A 7,906-nucleotide genomic window follows, 5' to 3' on the forward strand; every position below is an offset into this window, starting at 1 on the left:
TGACAGGTGTTATGAAGGCAATCCAGAAACACAGTGTGCTTAGCGATCAGAGCGCACACAGTGATCTGACAAATACCCAAAAATACAAGAACGAGCTCTGAGACGTGGAAACTCTGTAGACTGCACACCTGATCCTATCCTAAACACAACTAAAAGCGGCTGTGGATTGCGCCTAACAACTACCTAGGCAACTCGGCACAGCCTAAGAAACTAGCTAGCCTGAAAATAGAAAAATAGGCCTGACTTGCCCCAGAGAAATTCCCCAAAGGAAAAGGCAGCCCCCCACATATAATGACTGTGAGTAAGATGAAAAGACAAAACGTAGGGATGAAATAGATTCAGCAAAGTGGGGCCCGATATTCTAGGACAGAGCGAGGACAGTAAAGCGAACTTTGCAGTCTACAAAAAACCCTAAAGCAAAACCACGCAAAGGGGGCAAAAAAAACCCACCGTGCCGAACTAACGGCACGGCGGTACACCCTTTGCGTCTCAGAGCTTCCAGCAAAACAAAAGACAAGCTGGACAGAAAAAAAGCAACAAAAAAGCAAAAAGCACTTAGCTATACAGAGCAGCAGGTCACAGGAACAATCAGGAGAAGCTCAGATCCAACACTGAAACATTGACAAGGAGCAAGGATAGCAGCATCAGGCGGAGTTAAGTAATGAAGCAGTTAACGAGCTCACCAGAACACCTGAGGGAGGAAGCTCAGAAGCTGCAGTACCACTTGTGACCACAGGAGTGAATTCAGCCACAGAATTCACAACACCATCCTACCACAAAAGGCTCGCCAAAACCTTGAAACAAACTGGGAACCTCTGTCAGAAACAATATTCTCAGGAATGCCATGCAACCGAACCACATGCTGAAAGAACAAAGGTACCAAATCAGAGGAGGCAGGCAATTTAGCCAAGGGCACCAGATGGACCATTTTAGAAAAGCGATCACAGACCACCCAAATGACTGACATCTTTTGAGAAACGGGAAGGTCAGAAATGAAATCCATCGAAATATGTGTCCAAGGCCTCTTTAGGACCGGCAAGGGCAAAAGCAACCCACTGGCACGAGAACAGCAGGGCTTAGCCCTAGCACAAATCCCACAGGACTGCACAAAAGTACGTACATCCCGTGACAGAGATGGCCACCAGAAGGATCTAGCCACTAACTCTCTGGTACCAAAGATTCCAGGATGACCAGCCAACACCGAACAATGAAGTTCAGAGATAAGTTTATTAGTCCACCTATCAGGGACGAACAGTTTCTCTGCTGGACAACGATCAGGTTTATTCGCCTGAAATTTTTGCAGCACCCGCCGCAAATCAGGGGAGATGGCAGACACAATGACTCCTTCCTTGAGGATACCCGCTGGCTCAGATAAACCCGGAGAGTCGGGCACAAAACTCCTAGACAGAGCATCCGCCTTCACATTTTTAGAGCCCGGAAGGTACGAAATCACAAAGTCGAAGCGGGCAAAAAATAACGACCAACGGGCTTGTCTAGGATTCAAGCGCTTGGCAGACTCGAGATAAGTCAAGTTCTTATGATCAGTCAATACCACCACGCGATGCTTAGCTCCTTCAAGCCAATGACGCCACTCCTCGAATGCCCACTTCATGGCCAGCAACTCTCGATTGCCCACATCATAATTACGCTCAGCGGGCGAAAACTTCCTGGAAAAGAAAGCACATGGTTTCATCACTGAGCAATCAGAACCTCTCTGTGACAAAACCGCCCCTGCTCCAATCTCAGAAGCATCAACCTCGACCTGGAACGGAAGAGAAACATCTGGCTGACACAACACAGGGGCAGAACAAAAACGACGCTTCAACTCCTGAAAAGCTTCCACAGCAGCAGAAGACCAATTAACCAAATCAGCACCCTTCTTGGTCAAATCGGTCAATGGTTTGGCAATGCTAGAAAAATTACAGATGAAGCGACGATAAAAATTAGCAAAGCCCAGGAACTTTTGCAGACTTTTCAGAGATGTCGGCTGAATCCAATCCTGGATGGCTTGGACCTTAACTGGATCCATCTCGATAGTAGAAGGGGTAAAGATGAACCCTAAAAATGAAACTTTCTGCACACCGAAGAGACACTTTGATCCCTTCACAAACAAAGAGTTAGCACGCAGGACCTGAAAAACCATTCTGACCTGCTTCACATGAGACTCCCAATCATCTGAGAAGATCAAAATGTCATCCAAGTAAACAATCAGGAATTTATCCAGATACTCACGGAAGATGTCATGCATAAAAGACTGAAACACAGATGGAGCATTGGCAAGTCCGAACGGCATCACTAGATACTCAAAATGACCCTCGGGCGTATTGAATGCAGTTTTCCATTCATCTCCTTGCCTGATTCTCACCAGATTATATGCACCACAAAGATCTATCTTAGTGAAACAACTAGCCCCCTTAATCCGAGCAAACAAGTCAGATAAAAATGGCAAGGGATACTGAAATTTAACAGTGATCTTATTAAGAAGGCGGTAATCAATACACGGTCTCAGTGAACCATCCTTCTTGGCTACAAAGAAGAACCCTGCTCCCAGTGGTGATGACGATGGGCGAATATGTCCCTTCTCCAGGGATTCCTTCACATAACTGCGCATAGCGGCGTGTTCGGGCACGGATAAATTAAATAATCGACCTTTAGGGAATTTACTACCAGGAATCAAATTGATAGCACAATCACAATCCCTATGCGGAGGTAGAGCATCGGACTTGGGCTCTTCAAATACATCCTGATAATCAGACAAGAACTCTGGGACCTCAGAAGGGGTGGATGACGAAATCGACAAAAATGGAACATCACCATGTACCCCCTGACAACCCCAGCTGGATACCGACATGGAATTCCAATCCAATACTGGATTATGGGTTTGTAGCCATGGCAACCCCAACACGACCACATCATGCAGATTATGCAACACCAGAAAGCGAATAACTTCCTGATGTGCAGGAGCCATGCACATGGTCAGCTGGGCCCAGTATTGAGGTTTATTCTTGGCCAAAGGTGTAGCATCAATTCCTCTCAATGGAATAGGACACCGCAAAGGCTCCAAGAAAAACCCACAACGTTTAGCATAATCCAAATCCATCAGATTCAGGGCAGCGCCCGAATCCACAAACGCCATGACAGAAAACGACGACAAAGAGCATATCAAGGTAATGGACAGAAGGAATTTGGACTGTACAGTACCAATGACGGCAGACCTAGCGGACCGCTTAGTGCGCTTAGGACAATCAGAAATAGCATGAGTGGAATCACCACAGTAGAAACACAGACCATTCAGACGTCTGTATTCCTGCCGTTCAACTCTAGTCATAGTCCTATCGCACTGCATAGGCTCAGGTTTAACCTCAGGCAGTACCGCCAAATGGTGCACAGATTTACGCTCGCGCAAGCGTCGACCGATCTGAATGGCCAAAGACAAAGACTCATTCAAACCAGCAGGCATAGGAAATCCCACCATGACATCCTTAAGAGCCTCAGAGAGACCCTTTCTGAACAAAGCTGCCAGCGCAGATTCATTCCACTGAGTGAGTACTGACCATTTCCTAAACTTCTGACAATATACTTCTATATCATCCTGACCCTGGCACAAAGCCAGTAAATTTTTCTCAGCCTGATCCACTGAATTAGGCTCATCGTACAGCAATCTGAGCGCCAGGAAAAACGCATCGACACTACTCAATGCAGGGTCTCCTGGCGCAAGAGAAAATGCCCAGTCTTGAGGGTTGCCGCGCAAAAAAGAAATAATAATCAAAACCTGTTGAATAGGATTACCAGAAGAATGAGGTTTCAAGGCCAGAAATAGCTTACAATTATTTTTGAAACTTAGAAACTTAGTTCTATCTCCAAAAAACAAATCAGGAATAGGAATTATTGGTTCTAACATAGATTTCTGATCAATAGTATCTTGAATTTTTTGTACATTTATAACGAGATTATCCATTGAAGAGCACAGACCCTGAATGTCCATGTCCACACCTGTGTCCAGAATCACCCAAATGTCTAGGGGAAAAAAAAAAAAGTGAACACAGAGCAGAGAAAAAAAAAAAATGATGTCAGAACTTTTTCTTTCCCTCTATTGAGAATCATTAGTTTGGCTCCTTGTACTGTTATGTTTGCTAATGACAGGTGTTATGAAGGCAATCCAGAAACACAGTGTGCTTAGCGATCAGAGCGCACACAGTGATCTGACAAATACCTAAAAATACAAGAACGAGCTCTGAGACGTGGAAACTCTGTAGACTGCACACCTGATCCTATCCTAAACACAACTAAAAGCGGCTGTGGATTGCGCCTAACAACTACCTAGGCAACTCGGCACAGCCTAAGAAACTAGCTAGCCTGAAGATAGAAAAATAGGCCTGACTTGCCCCAGAGAAATTCCCCAAAGGAAAAGGCAGCCCCCCACATATAATGACTGTGAGTAAGATGAAAAGACAAAACGTAGGGATGAAATAGATTCAGCAAAGTGGGGCCCGATATTCTAGGACAGAGCGAGGACAGTAAAGCGAACTTTGCAGTCTACAAAAAACCCTAAAGCAAAACCACGCAAAGGGGGCAAAAAAAAACCCACCATGCCGAACTAACGGCACGGCGGTACACCCTTTGCGTCTCAGAGCTTCCAGCAAAACAAAAGACAAGCTGGACAGAAAAAAAGCAACAAAAAAGCAAAAAGCACTTAGCTATACAGAGCAGCAGGTCACAGGAACAATCAGGAGAAGCTCAGATCCAACACTGAAACATTGACAAGGAGCAAAGATAGCAGCATCAGGCGGAGTTAAGTAATGAAGCAGTTAACGAGCTCACCAGAACACCTGAGGGAGGAAGCTCAGAAGCTGCAGTACCACTTGTGACCACAGGAGTGAATTCAGCCACAGAATTCACAACAGGGCTGCAGGCCCTGTGGTCGCTGTGTCGCCTGTGTAAATGTGGATTGTAGTGACTCATTTGTTGATTCATCTGGGTGTAAGACCTATAAGATCGAGAAGTCTATTACTTGTGAGTCTAGGAATGTCATTTACTATGCCACGTGTCCGTGCTCCCTGATCTATGTTGGTCTTACCACACGCCAACTTAAGGTACGAGTCAGGGAGCACATGCGTGGCATCCAGGCGGCCGGTGACCAGGGTGATGTAGCCCTTCTGAAAACTATACCCAGGCACTTTAAGATACATCATAGGTGCAATAGCAAGGAGTTGCGTGTATAAGGTATTGATATAATTGACCTAGGGATTCGTGGGGGCAATATCTCTCAGCGTCTGGCACAGCTTGAGTCGCGCTGGATATGGACTCTGGGCACGGTTCACCCACGGGGTCTTAACGAGGCTCTCAATTTCTCGTCCTTCCTGTGATCACCGCCCGTCTTTTCATCTTTGCAGGACACTGCTGTGGTTTTTATTTTTATTTTTATTTTTATTTTTTAACTTTTATGTCACTAATTTTCATATTTTGTTTCAGGTTAGGTTTAGTTGTTTGTGATGTTGTCGTTCCTGTTACACTCTGAGGATGTGTGGATGCGTTTATTTCTCAAGATTCCATCTGCTTTTCCGCTGGACTGGTAGCTTTTGCCATGGAGCAGCATTAGGCACCACCGGTTGACATCTTTGAAGCCCTTTCCAGTTAAAGGACGTCTGGATTATCTATTTTTGTTTTGTTAGCCATTTAATACATCTATGCGGATATGGACGTATTTTGTGATAGTATATCGTATCTTTATATACACCCTTGAGTGTACTTCCATTCATGTGTTTATGCTTATATGTATATCGTTGTTTATTATTTTTCGTTTATATTCAGGCACGGCATTCCCTTTCTTATAATGGTGGCTTTTGTACTCACTTGCATTTTGCGCATGCGCGCCCATGCCCTTTTGCCTTGTTGGCGCCTTCGCTGTGTGTGCGTCCGCCGCCGGTCTTCGCAGGGCCCTGTGATTGATCGGCGGTCGGCGATCTGCGGCGCATCCTCCACCTGGTATGTCCGGGCAGTATTCCACCGCTGTTTATGCCTCTGTTTTATCGCATTAAGGGGTATGCACAGTAGTTGCCATGGTTGCGATGTGTCATTTCCGGGTTATTCCCGGTCACTTCCAGTATCGTGAGGTATATAACAACACACCTAGCTGTCCACTCTATTCCCCCTGAGGAAGGTGATATATCCGAAACGTGCGTTGGGGAGGGCGCACGGACCCTGCGTACATCCTACCCGGTGCTCTACTTAGAGGTAATTGTCACACTTTATATGCGTATTACACCTTGTGGACCATTGGTCCCTTTGTGACATGCTTATTATGCTATCTGGTATGGCTGCTCATGAGGGAGTTTCACATAGTTTATCACATTAGATGAAGGATGTTTTCCTATGATTTATATTTATTTATGTGATATATGAGTTGTATTTACCCCTTATTGATCAGCCTATTTATATGTATGGGTATGGATGTTCCCGGCTCCATGCGCCCCTAATATGTTTTTATGCCTATGTGGTGTCTTTGCACACCAGGCGGCACTATTCATCCACTCTGTTCCTGGTATTATATGTGTATTTGTGTATTTTTTATACATGTGGTATTAATAAAGCTGTTTATTTTTATATTTTTTTCTATTTGGATGTGTTGATCGTTCTCTTTGGGCCCTTGTGACCCACAATCCCCTTGCTATATTTTTCAGCGATCCATCCTGAATTGTAGTTATGACTTCTTTATAGCATGGCTGCACTGTTGCCTGGTGTGGTAATTACATTAAGATTATTTGTAGCTATGCTATATTTGGTTGTGCTTTTGTTTATCTATTGAGTACGTTCAAGGTTGGAATGGGCTCAAGGTCCCATCAGAACAGTTTTATTGGGTTGTGATCTAGAATTTTATTCAGCGATTGTTACGTCTATTTTCTTTTCGAGCCATTCTGATGTAGATTTGCTGATGTGTTTGGGACAATTGTCCTGTTGAATGGCCCATGTTCAGCCGAGCTTCAACTTTTAGATAGTTAACCTAACATTTGACTTAAGAATACTTTGGTATGCAAAGAAGATCTTCATGTACACAATTACTAGAAGTTTACCATATCCTGTATGTGAAATCATCAGCACTGCCCCTTGATGCTGGACTGTTGGTGGGAAGTGTTTGTGTTTACATGTTCTGTTTGGTTTTCTCCAACCGTGATTCTGGGAAATAGAGCAAAATAATCTCAGCTTGAGCTTTGTATTGGCCTAATTTTTGGTTAATAAATAATGACACAGTGTATTTTGACATGAGTTTTTCTTCTTCTAAGGTTGTACTCTAATTTTAAGACATTCTAAAGTGTTATGTGTTATGAAAGGCAATTCAGAATCACAATGGACATGGAGGTCAGAGCACATACAGTGATCTGACAATAACCCAAAATCATAGAACGAGCTCTGAGACGTGGGAACTCTGCAGACCGCAATCCCTAATCCTCTCCAAACAACACTAGAGGCAGCCGTGGATTGCGCCTAACTCTGCCTATGCAACTCGGCACAGCCTGAGAAACTAACTAGCCTGAAGATAGAAAATAAGCCTACCTTGCTTCAGAGAAATTCCCCAAAGGAAAAGGCAGCCCCCCACATATAATGACTGTGAGTTAAGATGAAAAGACAAACGTAGGGATGAAATAGATTCAGCAAAGTGAGGCCCGACTTTCTTAAGAGAGCGAGGATAGGAAAGATAACTTTGCGGTCTACACAAAACCCTAAAGAAATCCACGCAAAGGGGGCAAAAAGACCCTCCGTACCGAACTAACGGCACGGAGGTACACCCTCTGCGTCCCAGAGCTTCCAGCAAAACAATAAGACAAGCTGGACAGAAAAAATAGCAACAAATAGCAAAGAAGAACTTAGCTATGCAGAGCAGCAGGCCACAGGAACGATCCAGGGAAAA

The sequence above is a fragment of the Ranitomeya imitator genome, chromosome 4 (assembly GCF_032444005.1).
Source record: "Ranitomeya imitator isolate aRanImi1 chromosome 4, aRanImi1.pri, whole genome shotgun sequence".
NCBI lineage: Eukaryota > Metazoa > Chordata > Amphibia > Anura > Dendrobatidae > Ranitomeya > Ranitomeya imitator.